The sequence below is a fragment of the Chanos chanos genome, chromosome 2 (genome assembly GCF_902362185.1).
Source record: "Chanos chanos chromosome 2, fChaCha1.1, whole genome shotgun sequence".
In the NCBI taxonomy this organism is placed as follows: Eukaryota; Metazoa; Chordata; class Actinopteri; order Gonorynchiformes; family Chanidae; genus Chanos; species Chanos chanos.
In genome coordinates, this window is record NC_044496.1 from 25830440 (window position 1) to 25843771 (window position 13332).

A 13332-nucleotide genomic window follows, 5' to 3' on the forward strand; every position below is an offset into this window, starting at 1 on the left:
AGCTATACCTGCATACCTTTCCCCTCAGTACCTTTACCGATAGGCCAACCACTCTGTTCAACCAACTTTTAAAGTTCAAACGTATATAAGGAGGGAAAACCAAAAATTTGAACTACAATTAAATTGAAAGAATTTTACTTTTCTCTCTCTCTCTCTCTCTCTCTCTCTCTCTCTCTCTCTCTCTCTCTCTCTCTCTCCCTCTCTCTGTTGTGTGAGTAAGTGTTGTTGTGTGGTTGCTGGATTTGACTTGAGCACCATACAGGGAGGATGTTTCGCTGGCTTTCAGGCTGTGTTGCACCTCAGGCAGTCAGCCCTGAGGATATGCTAAACCAGCCTGCACAAACACTAATGAGAACATTAAAGTCACACCCTCATGCCAAACCCGCTCTGCCACCCGCTTCTGGCAAAACAAGCATTCATACAGATGCTGAATCCAAGGACCTGCAAAATGGAATAGTGTTTATGCAGGTAGCATAAACCACAGAACAATTACACATGCTCCAGGTAAATCCTGGGAGGGATGGTCAGTTTGTACTATGATAACAGGAAATATGTTTCTGGTCATGCTGCTAACATGGAAATGCACTTTAACAAGATTCACAGGGCGCTTATCACTTCTTCTCTCTTTTTTTTTTTTGGCAAAATCCTCCATGAATAACGAATTAAAATTTAAAAAAACAAAAAAAAAAAAGATTTTTTTAAACCGAAAATGATTGATAACAAGATGATGCAAGTATGTGCAAGGATAACTGAAAGTGTGTCTACATGATTAGCTATCACACAGGAGGTTCAGTTTGCTTTTAAAGTATGCTCCAACTCAGTTTTCACGTCAGTGTTAGGGCATGTCCAAATATACCAGGCGGGAGGAGGAAAAAAATGTGTTTGGAAATCAAAAGGCCAAGGGGGAACTGTTGAATCAGTTAATTAAATTTGAATGGGCAATTAAATTTTTTAAACTTTAATCAGTCTGTTTTCTTTTTTTCTCTTTTCTTCTTTTTTTTTTTAATGAGATGTAGATCACCTTAACACAATGTATCTCAGATTAGAATATCTACAACAGAAGTAGGAATTAATTTTGTGAGCACTGAGAAGTGACGGCTGACGTCAGATTGATTCCTGAATATCATGACTAATTTTGTATGGTCTGGCTAATCTGAATCCAAAATGGAAATAAGTTTAGTTGTTGACTTCATCACACTATAAACATTGCCCATTTTGGTGAAAAGTTATTTTGTGAGAGAATGACAGCTATAGAATGAATTACATTTGTAAGACATGCCTGAAAATAAGGGTTTGAAAAAAAAGTAAGTGTAAATGTAAATGTAAATGTAAAATGTCAAAAAAAAAAAAAGAAAGAAAAGAAAGGGGATGCGTTTTGGATGCTATTTACAAAGGTCTATGAAAAGTTATGTGAAGTTAATACTGGGGGCAGGATTAGCACACAGTCTTATCTTTTTCATTTTGACAGACTTTGTATGTCACATTTCTGATGACTATTTGAGAGACCAGACTGGTTGCTACATTAATAAATTGATTAGTATTAAATGAGCAACCAACTGTATTAGAGCCTTCCACTGGCCTGCTTTTCACTCTTCGATCGCTCTGCTTTTTCCCGTGTTTATCCTCCACTTCTAGTCTGCAGTCCGACGGTCAGTTCAAAGAAAGTTGAGAGGGTTGTGTGAGTGAATAAGTGGTGAGAGAGAGAGAGAGAGAGAGAGAGAGAGAGAGAGAGAGAGAGAGACGGTAAACAGGCACCATTATGAAGACGATAATGTTTTCATTTTGCTCCCCAGTAATTTGTTTACCATCCAGCAGTGGCTGTGCTTCACACAGTGGTGAATACTGTTTTTCTCTGGAACTAAACTGCCCTGTGAGCGACCATGCATCCGCCAGTAAATTACCACTAGAACAGCACTTCCAATCCACTCCAGGTTACTAATCAATGTTTTCACTGAACCCCTTATTTATAAACAGTCATGTACACGTATTTACATATAATGGTTCACATGTTCACGGGTGCGCGCGCACACACACACACACACACAAATACACACACACACACAATATTTTTAATGAACTGTGATCTTCTCCTGTCCATTTTCCCATCTCTCATGATTATGTGTGATTGTGAAGAGAGGATTGTCTGGAGTCAGCAGCGCACTGTATCAGTGGAATCAGTAAATACTATACAGACAGACAGACAGATAGATAGATAGATAGATAGATAGATAGATAGATAGATAGATAGATAGATAGATAGATAGATAGATAGATAGATTGGTGCTACAAAGGTATGGGTAAAAATATAATATGTGATAGTGACCACCTGCTCTCACTCCCAAGCTGTGGGTGCATTATTTCTGTGGCTTCAGTTACTTTAAAACAAGTTTAGCATCATCTATTAATCCACTGCCTGTTTACTGCTGGGATAATTTGCTGTTGGCCACTCTGTACGCTGCTAATAAGAGTGTGAGAAGGATGAATGAACTGAATCATTGCTGTTATCCCCTTTTCGTATGTTTTCAGCCAAACCCGGGCCAAAATTAGCCGCCAGCTAGCGTCTCCACTTTGTAATATTTCCTGTCTGCCCGAAAAAAGATGAAAAATGCTCCCACAGAAGACAGATGGGCATATTAACCGCAGTTCAACAGCCCAGTGGCTCTGTATTTACCTGTGCATGGAAACAGTGAGTTATCTGAAGACAAGATAATCAGCAGTGCTCTCCTGGAGCTGTGCTGGTGCTAATCCAAGCCAAAAGACCAGAGTATACACAGACTCTGAGTAATATAAATTTCATTACCTGAGCCAAATGCAACGTAATTAAATTCCGCCTGGCTAGGATCAATCAGCGTTCACCATCTTTCTGGCCAGTAATTCACTTCGAAGAGTTGGGCTTATCTGTCTCTGCTTGTCTCACACACAGTGCTAATACATTACACTTAAACCTTAAATCAACCATTGCATCACCAGCCCCTTCACTTATTGCATCCCAGTCCTGTAAACCCTGTACAAAACAGAGATTAATTAGTAACTTGGGAAAGATGCATGTATGCCAAATTAGAAAACCTGATTTCGGCAAGATTCTCCCATCAACAACTTTCACTTTTTTCCATTGTTCTCCCCTGTTTCCCTTCGCTCTCACATCTTTCCTCTGGCTGTGTTTGCAAGAATGGGCTGTCAGTGATTGACAGAGTAAATTTCTACCCCCGTCCTTCCCTGCAGAGGAAGAGTCATGCTCTTGGCCTTTGGAGCCATATACCGATCACTCAAGCACTAGCTAATCCACCGCTCTCTGCTTCCAAGGCGAAAGCTTTGATTGACGTGCTTAATTATCTGCAGAGCAATCACTAATTCGACAATCCCACAGAAAATTCACAGAGAGGGGCATCAATTAACCTCCGGTATCTAAAGCGGAGAGGCAGCGCTTTTGGGCCCACCTTTGGTCAAGCCGACGCTTGTAGGACGGGTGAGACGGTGTTGCGAGGGCTTAATCAGATTTAAGAGTTTGACGAATGTATTTTATTAGCTTATCTTCAACTGCATTTACAGTGACATGTGGAAAAATGAAGTCTGAGAAGAAAACATATGGGACTGTTTGCCGTTTGTTTGGAGGGGAAGAAGAGAAAATGACTCTGGACTGCCCAAAATAGCTGAAAGTCAAGAGCCAGATTCACATCTCTTAGTCATTCCAGAGGTATTTCACAAATCGAGGTCTATTTCAGATTAATAAATGAATAATTCATTTTGTATTTGAGGTCACTGCCAAATGAACTGGGTCTGTAGAAAAATATACTCATCTGTATGAGAATGGCTGAGGTCTTTTTTTGGTTAGGTCACCGCATCAGCTCTATCAGTTATTAATCAGTTATTGATTGCCTCAGAGCATTTCATATGAGTTCAGATTATTCACTGGCATTTCACAGCTTAATGGAATACAAAATACAGATAAAAAAATATATATATATATTAGGCTGCGACTCTCAGGGAGAAAAGCAGTTTGTGTGTGTGTGTGAACCTACAGTGCATATTTAAATATTTCGTCTCTACCCAGCAAGGCGACTATGCATAATGTTATAATTACATATTAAAATGTCGCTCCTTGATGAACTCTTAATAAATAGCATATCTCGTTCTCTCCCTGTCCCTCCCTCTCTCTCTCTCTCTCTCTCTCTCTCTCTCTTTCTAACCTTCCAACCTGCTGTAAAGGCAATAATTCTGTGATCCTCACGTGGGGATCTTTGAGAAGGAATACGTCCATCATCGTTTTCTGTTGTGTGCCTCAATTACACTCTGTGCATCAGCAGGACAACATTAGTGGTCTTTATAGTGATACAAACTGCTAAAATAACACAGAAGAAATGTTCCCTCCATGATATAAAGCACTCATAAGTGTACCTGGAGACATCACACCTGAAGACAACCTATGTGTTCCATAAAAAAAAAAAAAAAAAAAAAAAAGCCAAACCGCTTTGACAGCAAGAACCAGACAGTAATTGGTTTCATTTCCATCCATCGACAGAAGGTTCTGGAAAGTGTAAATTACTTGGATAGAGCATAAGCGTTGTGAAAAGATGCCCATTAGAGGCCTTTACAGGAGAGTAGAAAGGGTGTAGGCATATGATTATGGGCATTTGTTAAGTGAGGAAGGACCAAATAGAGGGAGAGAAATGGAAGGAGAATGAGAGCACGTGTTTGAATAGCTCAACGGGGGTAGACGGGGAAAGCGTTGGAAAACTACTGTACACCTTCCCCTGTGAGATATGAAGAGGCGTCAGGAGAAGATCTGAGGAGTGGGGGAGGAGGGGAGGGGCGGTTTAACTGGAGACTGAAAAGCACTGGCACACAGGTTATCTTCCTCACCCACAAAGTCATTAGATGTATTGTTAAAAAAAAAAAGAAGAAGGAAAGAAAAGAAAAAAAAAATTACGAATGAATAATTCTTTTCTGTAATATCTCGATACGGTTTATCACCACAGACACGTGGCAAAGATCCCTTTAGGCCCAGCTGGCTTAGGCAGGACTAATAGGCAAATAAACATTTCATGCTGTAGCTGAGGGTAATAGAAGATGAGACTTGGGGTGGGGAGGGGGTAAGAATTGGATTCTTCATTCTTCTTCCTATCTAAATGCGCAAACTCATTTCTCTCATGCGTTCCTCTGGTAAAGAAAAACAAATAAGTAGACACATGATCCTCGGCGCTGGGGCATGACGTGATCACCCCCGTCCTAATGAAGATTTGTCTCCGCCTCTGTAAATACACGGAGCAGCTGAAATAAACATCAAAGGCGCCCTGCGAGGCTGGCAAATTTATATCCTCTCCCCCAACACGGGGCATGAGACAGCACGGGACAGTTGCCGAGGCCACAATCAAGACGGATTGTCTCTGATGATGACTTCTCAAAATTACAAATAGCGGATGGAAGAGCCCCAAGGGGATATGTGTGCTTGTCCCATGATCCACCAAGAGGTGGAGAGAGAGACAGAGAGAGAGAGAGAGAGAGAGAATGCGAAAGAAAGCAGAGGCATTGGAAAGGAGCGTCGAGTATCATAAAGCTTTATTGAATCTTTTTCTGGCCCTGCATCCATTTCTCCAGAATCTCATTAAATCAAGCCAAAAAATGTGCTTCAAGGCTTCATAAGCACACTGAATGGCTTTTTGGAATTGTATTTTAGCCCCCCCCCCACCCCCCTTTATTAATCTTGTGTCTAAGCTCTGTTCATGGAGTTGGAAAGATGGAGAGTATTTAATGAGTAAAACTACTGTCTGCCTTCCAACAGTTTTAAGTGGTCCTGTTCTGGAAAACATAAAGGAAAAAATACCTTATGAAGACTTTATGATATAAACAGTGATGCAAATCTGACCTCCAATTATGTTACTCTGTCATGAATAGTAGAGGTTACCAAGGCAACCCTTGTTTAAAGTCAGTTGTGGATTAGTGGCAGTAATATAGTATGTCTCATTTCGCGAACAATGAATATGTTGGGTAAAAAAACAAAACAAAACAAAACAAAAAGAACAGGTACTTCTGCATGGGGAGCCTCAGTTTGATTTTTTTTCTTCTCAGATGTATTGGTGGGACAACTGATTGGAGGGGGGGAGGGGTTGGTTTTAAGAAGAATGACCATAGTACTTCCCAATCAGCGATGCTTTACAAAAGACTTTATGCCGTTCTGCGTGGAGTTCAGAGTTAACTGAATAAAAGATGTAACTTAACCTTCCCAGAATGGAACTCCAAGCCATATCTCCACCATCACTTTGATGAAGATGAAATATAAAGATAGATCAAAGCTTCATAGGATTAAAAAAAGGACCCCAGAGGATAATTCTTGTATGAGAAATTGGATGATGAAATAGGAGTCAGGTGGTAATATATATGAAAATGTGAAGTTAAGAAGATGTCAAGTTGGAAAATATCTGCAGACGTTCTACTTGGGTGTCTTTTATCAGCCCCCAGAGTTAACTGTGAAATACAGGCCGAACAAAGAATGAACCCCATTCATGGTCCACAGTGAAGAGAAAGTTTAATTTCAGATCTGACCTTAGAACAGTGTACAACATAACAACTCTCGACTTTTTTTTTTCTAGTTCTTTACTTTTAGCAGTAAAGGTAGTGAGAGAATACTGATTTACCTTGGATTAGATAAATTCAATCTGAAGAAAAAGAAAACCTTTTCTTTTTTTTTTTTTGCTTTTCTTTTTTTCCCCTAAAGTTCTTCATTGTTTTTTCAAGCTCATTTTATGATGAAAAAAATGCAGAGATGAGAAGAGGCAGTAGGCTTCACCTTGAGTCCTGCTAATCTCCTGCTCCTTCAGACAGAGAGGTGCAATCATCTGTCGACTTCATTTAATTGTTGCAGTAAACAGGAGAAAGGAGCACTAGGGACTGTCGGGTACTTAAGAATAACGGTGTCAACAATGAAAGAAAAGTGTTGCTGATGGCTCCTCAGTTGTGTTTTAATAAAGCGAAGGTTTTTCCACATGCACACTCTATCATTTGGACTCATGGGAGCTGTTTTGTACCTGAAATTAATTTGTTTGAAAATGATGTGATTTGAATGGTTCTGTGGTGGCACAGTAGATACAGTAACTCCCAAAACATCTGCGATAGAGATTAGCAATGTCTCACAATTCATCGACTATGAGGTTGAAGAGAAAGAAGAAGAAGAAAAAAAAAAAAAAAGAACCAAACGGTATGACATGAGTGATAGCGTGATTTTGCTGAGGCGTTTCATATATTATGAATGCCAGAGGATGACAAACAACAACAACAAACAAACTGTGAAATTCTAAAAATCAAAGAAAGATGCCATAGAAATGACGAGCAGTAAACAGAGTGTGAGGTACTTTTAGTCCTAAATCCTTGGCCCAAATAGAACGCTGTGGAATGATGAAATTCTTCTTTCGTTTGATCAGGAACTATTCGCTCTGTAACTGTAGACTGGAATAGCCTCAGGTGTAAAGCTAGAGGTCTACAGTTAAAAAGAAACATCTCATATATGTCTAACTTCTCAGAGTTTACTTCTGTTTGTTCATATGAGCCCAAGACATGGAACCTGGCATAAGTGCCCTACACAAAATGTTCAACGTCTTGAAAACATGCCATGGGTTATTCTTTCCATATCCTCTGTGAAATGGGGATGAGAGAAGTAGAGAGAGTGAGAAAGAGAGACACACACAGAGAGAGAGAGAGAGAGAGAGAGAGAGACAGAGAGAGAGAGAGAGAGAGAGAGAGGGAGAGAGCGAGGGATGTAACTATGACGACTTTGATTTCTTCTACTTATTCTGCCAAGCAAGTACAAAAGATACTGAACCAGAGCCCAAGGCTGACAGTCAAAGAAAAGGGGGAGGAAAAAAAGGAGAATTCAGAAAGTAACATTACAGATCAAAATATATATATATACAGGAGAAAAAAAAAAAAAAAAAAAACTTGCACGAGACGGCTGAAGCTAATGCAGCTCCTGAGCAGAGAACGAGAGTGTGAGAAACGCAGACTATGGTTCACCTCCATTAAAGATTATGTTAGGAGTTGTAATAAGTTCTTGGTGCAGCTCAACAGGGGTCTGCTTCAATGAGCGACTGTCTGAGCTGTCTGACAGAGAGAGAGAGAGAGAGAGAGAGAGAGAGAGAGAGGCAGTGGGTAGAGAGAGGGAAACCACAGGAAAGCTGTACTGACTGAAATGGGGCTAGTAAACTAAAGCAGGTTAAACAGTTAGCTGCTCTGGGAGTAACTGGAGTTCAGTTTCAGCTATTCTCACTGGACCAAACAGCAAACTGGTCAGTCTTTATAGTGAGAGGAGATAGGAAAGGTATATAGAATCAGATCTTACATCATCCATAGATAGAACATCTACTCCAGCGTCCTGTGACTGGAGCAGAAGGCCTGCAGGCCTGTACATCATACATCAGTCAAATAAAAACACACCCTGTACATACACAACGTATCATACAAATCAACAAAATCTCTGCCTATCTCTCTCTCCAATGGTATGTAATGATAAACTCTATAAACAGCCAAGCAGGCCTTGAATGTGTGGGCCAATACTCTCACATAGCTCCTCTACCTCGCCTCCTTTTCCACAAACATTTTAACAGGACTGAATGCGCTGCAACGATATAAAACGAACATTGCATGAATGCTTCACATAGGCTTTAGGAAAAAGGAAAAAAACCCCCAAAAAAACACTTTTTTTTTTTAAACTGCTGTTAATTGAGATGACAAGGCCATAAGGAACATGAGCAGTGAAGAGAAAACAGACAGAGTCCAATCACTGAAATACTTTTCTTGTAACCAAGTCTGTAACCAAGCATGTGCTGCTACATTCTTCCAAATGGGAAACACAGAAATGAGAGCATAGCATGTTGTCAAGACACCAGACTCTCCCGATGTTCCCTTTGTCTTCTGGCATTTTGGTTTGAACATTTTCTCTCTGTACTTCACTGAATAAAACATTTCGTAACCAAGCTCCAAGTCCCATTATGGATGTCAGTCAACTTCTGCCTCCTTCTTCCTCCACCTTTTTCCTTTTTCTGACCCTTGCTAACCATCTCTTTGACGACGGGGCATGTCTCCCTTTCCGTCCGTCAGCCAGCGTGACACTGAGAGAGACCCCTAATCAAAACATTTGTCTTTCTTCGCGTCAGACGCTCGCATTGCCGAATGAGACCTGACACCAGGGTGGGGAGGGGGAAGAACAGATCTGTCCCAATCAAGCCCCTGACCGCAGTAAGGCGAACAGACGAGAGCTTTGTGGCAGCGGAACACTGATGAATCCACCACTTAGCCTTGATTTTTCGAGGAGTCGTTCACGCCAACAGCTGCAAAGTGCTAGGTTAAATCAAAACACAGACGCAATTTACGACAAAAGAGGTGCAAAGCTCCCAGCCTGCTGAGACCAATACAATAATCTCCACGGTGTTTATCATTTCACAGTGTCATAATTAGGATTTTTATCCACCATACAAACACCATTTCTTCCCCTCTCACCATATCTTTTTGAGTTCTGCTTTGTGACATTAACTGCTCTGAGATTGCCTTGTGCTGGTCTGTTTTGTTGTTGTTTTTTGGTTTTTTGGTTTGCTTGTTTCTTTTCCTTCTTTTTTTTTTTTTTCTAATGCAGGAGAACAATGGCACTGGAAGAACAACTAGTGATCATTAAGGTAAGGAGGCTGTTTGCATTTTAGTAACCATGTTTTGGCGACAGTGGGTGTTTGAAGCTTAAGCTGCATCAGCAGAGAAAGTGGGAGCTGTAAATGTAAATTCGTTTTTCATGGCAATATCAATTCACTTCTAATGTGTGTGTGTTTCCTCTTGGAAGACAGAGAGCGAGAGCGAGAGAGAGAGAGAGTGATTGGGGCTTTTCTCAGAGGAGAGGAGAGAAAATGAGTGCCGGTCAGAGGTCAGCGCTGCATATCTCATGATGCTTTAATGGCTCTAGCGGGAAAACTGGGGGGGGGGGGGGGGGTATTCATTAGGAAGAGGGTGATGAACTGCCAGATTGTCAGTAAATACTGATATTTTAGAGAGGAGCTTTGACAAAACCCTGACACAAACGGTACACTTATCCACACAATGTCGACGGAAAAACGGCAGAGGGGCTGGCATACGAACGGGACAAGGAAGTGAGAGGGTGTTATTACAGTGAGAGAGAGAGAGAGAAAGAGAATCAGAGAGAAGAGAGTGAAAGTGAGCAGGAGAAAGCTTCATCAGGAGGTGTTAGCAACAGAACACATGAAAGGTTCCAGGCCTGGGGTTAGAGGTGCAGCGGGCCTCACTTCTGTGAATGAGAAATCTATTGAGACAGAAATGGAGGGGAACAGCTCCATCTGAGGAAATTCATTACTTTCCCAGCACGCTCTCCGCGTTAAGAGCATAGAAGTGTGAGAAGTGAGGCTATTGAATAGTTCATTTTGACATGCTCCACACATGACCTGCTCAGAACAGTCAGTATGGACCACATGGTCAGTAAGTGACAATGATGAAGATGACATTTAAAGGAAAAAAAAAAAAAAAAGAAAAAATTAGGTACGTGACATGGAGCCACAAACAACAATGACAAAAAAAAAAGAGATTAAACATTTTAAAATGAGCACAGACTCTCAGTATTACAGCTCTGGGTGGTCTCAGCTGGATAACAGAGAGGGAAAAAGAAAAGGAGTGAATGAGAAGAGAAGACACTGAGGATAAAAAAAAGGTCTCTACAAGCTTCATAAAAGTAACTGTACTCAACAGCCAGTCCACAGTACATTACAAACTTCCCACTACACAAAGGACACATGGCCTTTGTACACAGCACGTATCATCAAATGACTCCAGGAAAAATGCAACTCAGTGAAATGAGTATTTGCCTTGAAAAGTTGTTCTCTAAAGCTTAACTGGGGACATCATTATCACACCTGCTCTCAAATCCGCAAACAGTTGTTTAAAATTATAAAAGGCATTAAAAAAAGACATTGTGGAGAGAGAGAGAGAGAGAGAGAGAGAGAGAGAGGTGTGTGTGTGTGCGTGTGTGTGTGTATGTGCGTGTGTGTGTGTATGTGTGTGCGTGTGTGTGTGCATGTGGGGGTTGTTCTGAAAGAAAATAAAAAGGTGCCATCCATACTTTGTCCTTTGTAATACATGATCAAGTCTGATAAAAGTGCACAGCTGTGCTGGATGGTGTAGGTAGAGCATTTAGACTTAATCACTGATTCAAAATGAGGGAGTAATGATGGGAAAGCCTCTCTTACAGGCCAAGAGCTCTTTCACTTCATCAGGTTATACTACAAGCATCTGGCACTGTTCTTATCTTAAAGAGAGAGAGAGAGAGAGAGAGAGAGAGAGAGAGAGCACTGGTATAACTCCCTGTTAGAATACTCATCTCACAACAGACTTTCACCATGACAACCTTCAAGTAGATGTTTATCAAAATCAGGTTTGAAAAAGAAGAAGAAACAAAACATATAGTTATACCAATGATTTTTTTAAAGGATGAAGAAGAAAGGCAACCTCATTATGCATCAGTGGGAACTAGCAAGAGTCTGAATGCCACAGTTTAGCCAGATGAGGGCATTTCACTCCTCTAAAACTCATCCTGAAGCTCTGTGGCGGTCCCATTAAGCAGTCAAGAACAGAAATAATAATAATAATAATAATAATAATAATTAAAAAAAAGAAAAAAGCAGGCCATTTGAAAAAACTAAACCAAAGTTCCCTGCTTGTCTGTCTCTTACAGGTTAGCCATGCTGCTTGGGGGAGACTTCAGGAAAACGCCACACAATCCAAGGACTGATTCATTGGCACAACATCGTCAATGCATTAACCTTAATGAGAAGATACTTGAAAAGACTCTTTGTTCCTCAGATAACCCTAAGAAAAAGTTTTACAGCCCGAGCACACACAGAGCTGTCTCTCCATCCATGTTAAAGTTACAAAATCACTGACTGGTCTTTTGATTGGAGTACTCAGGTGTGTTGGACTATCCTAGAATCCCTCTGCCCATCCTGGCAAACAGGGACGGCATCATCTCCTTAGTGGCTCCATTGTTTGAAGAGCAAAGCACAGAGGAGCTCTTTTTAGCTGGACTTTTCTACTCGTTTCCTCCTTAACTCTGGACTTTTTTTTTTTTTTTTTATTACAGCCAGCAGTTATGCCTGAAGCAATAATCCTGTTCCCAGTGGTGAAAACTGCTTTGAATACCCTTTACTGTCTTCGGCTTTTAATCTCTTTCAATTCTAATGTGATGTCTACTTCTCTCCTGTCAATCCACAGACTCTGTGAATGAACCATTTCTCTGTTAACACACTCTGTGCACGTGCTTTTGCCTGAATTAATATAAGTGTGGGCTCATAGGCACACATTCTCTCTCTCTCTTGCACACACATACACGGCATGAAAAAGTCCAGGTCTGTTAGCACCTCAGCGGAGGTTACTTGGTGGAACTGACTCGGCAGGTCGATTGGATGACCGACAGTGATAGGGGGTGGATGGAAAGAGCTGGGGGGGGGGGGGGCGTGAACTTACCTCCCCAGGCCATGGGGGAGTTCATAAGAGTCGTACTCCCCGGAGCCGCCAACGTCTGATAATTAAAGCTCTAACAACTGCTGTGGAACACACATGAGCGACTGAGAGAGACCCCCACAGTTCCAATCTCATTAGCACCAGCTCCCTTACTGCATTCCACTCCCTCCGTTTGGCACACTCCAGCGGAGTTGATTAGAAACGGTGGGGGTAAAAGCTACTGGGAAACTACCATTAAGCATTGGAGATCGTGTGTTTTCGGAATGCCTCGGATTTTAATGAGACAACATTGGGAATAGCGAAGCCTTACATTCCAGATTGCTGAGCACTAGCGTGGAGCTCGGTGCTCCGCTTAAGGCAGCAGAGGGGAAACGGTAGCATCATCACCATCTTTCCTCCCCAGAGGGCTCTAGGAACACCTCATTATACCCAACACAGGCGCCACTAAAGAAAAAAAAAAAAACCCACGATGTGGCACTTCCTCTAGTTTCACTTCATTTGCCTCTGTGTGTTTCTGTGGCCGCTCTTAACACCTCTAGTGAATGTGACATTTGCTCTATGATTCTGTTGGAGGCCCACGGGGGGATCTAAAGCCTCAGAACAATTGGTCTACTCTTCCCTTTATGTTCCCTTTACCTTTTCAGACACCTATTTGTCAGTGCAGCGTCTGTGATCCTGCAGTCTAAAGGCATTAGCTCTGCCCGCTGAGGCTCTGGTCGTCTCTTAGCCCCGAGGCGCGGTACTGGGTATCTGTTCCCCAGGTGGATGAAGGGAAAAGGGGGAGCAGTGGGGTTTGGCCGTTGTGATCCGATGTGGCTAAGGGAGCTAATGCAG